The sequence below is a fragment of the Tupaia chinensis genome, unplaced genomic scaffold (genome assembly GCF_000334495.1).
Source record: "Tupaia chinensis unplaced genomic scaffold, TupChi_1.0 Scaffold145479_1, whole genome shotgun sequence".
NCBI lineage: Eukaryota > Metazoa > Chordata > Mammalia > Scandentia > Tupaiidae > Tupaia > Tupaia belangeri.
The window spans coordinates 1-468 of NW_006205336.1; positions in this window are offsets into that span (position 1 = coordinate 1).

Here is a 468-nt window from a genome sequence, read left to right on the forward strand (position 1 = left end):
CAAATATATTCAAATGTATTATATTTACTTTTATCCCTCTACATTGTTTATGATATAAATCTTGCTCTATTTTGGTCTCGGTAGGCATTTCTTGCAATGGTCCTTTATGTTATCTTGATATCTGTGGGGAAGCACTCACATGAAATGGAAAAAAACAGATTCTTTAAAATTCAGTAAAATTGTCTTGAAATCTACGTTTATCACTTACTAGAAATAGTTCACATTCTTAAACTTTTTCAGGTTTATCATTAAATTTCACTCTATTTAAATTTAGCAGTTTAAAATACATATTTAATGATAAAATAAATATTAGTCACATTTTTTAAGAATTATTTTATTAAACTTTATTTATTTATTTTAATTTGACCATAGAGGGACAGTGTGTGTGTGTGTGTGTGTGTGTGTGTGTGAGAGAGAGAGAGAGAGAGAGAGAGAGAGAGAGAGAGAGAGAGAGAGAGAGAGAGAGCC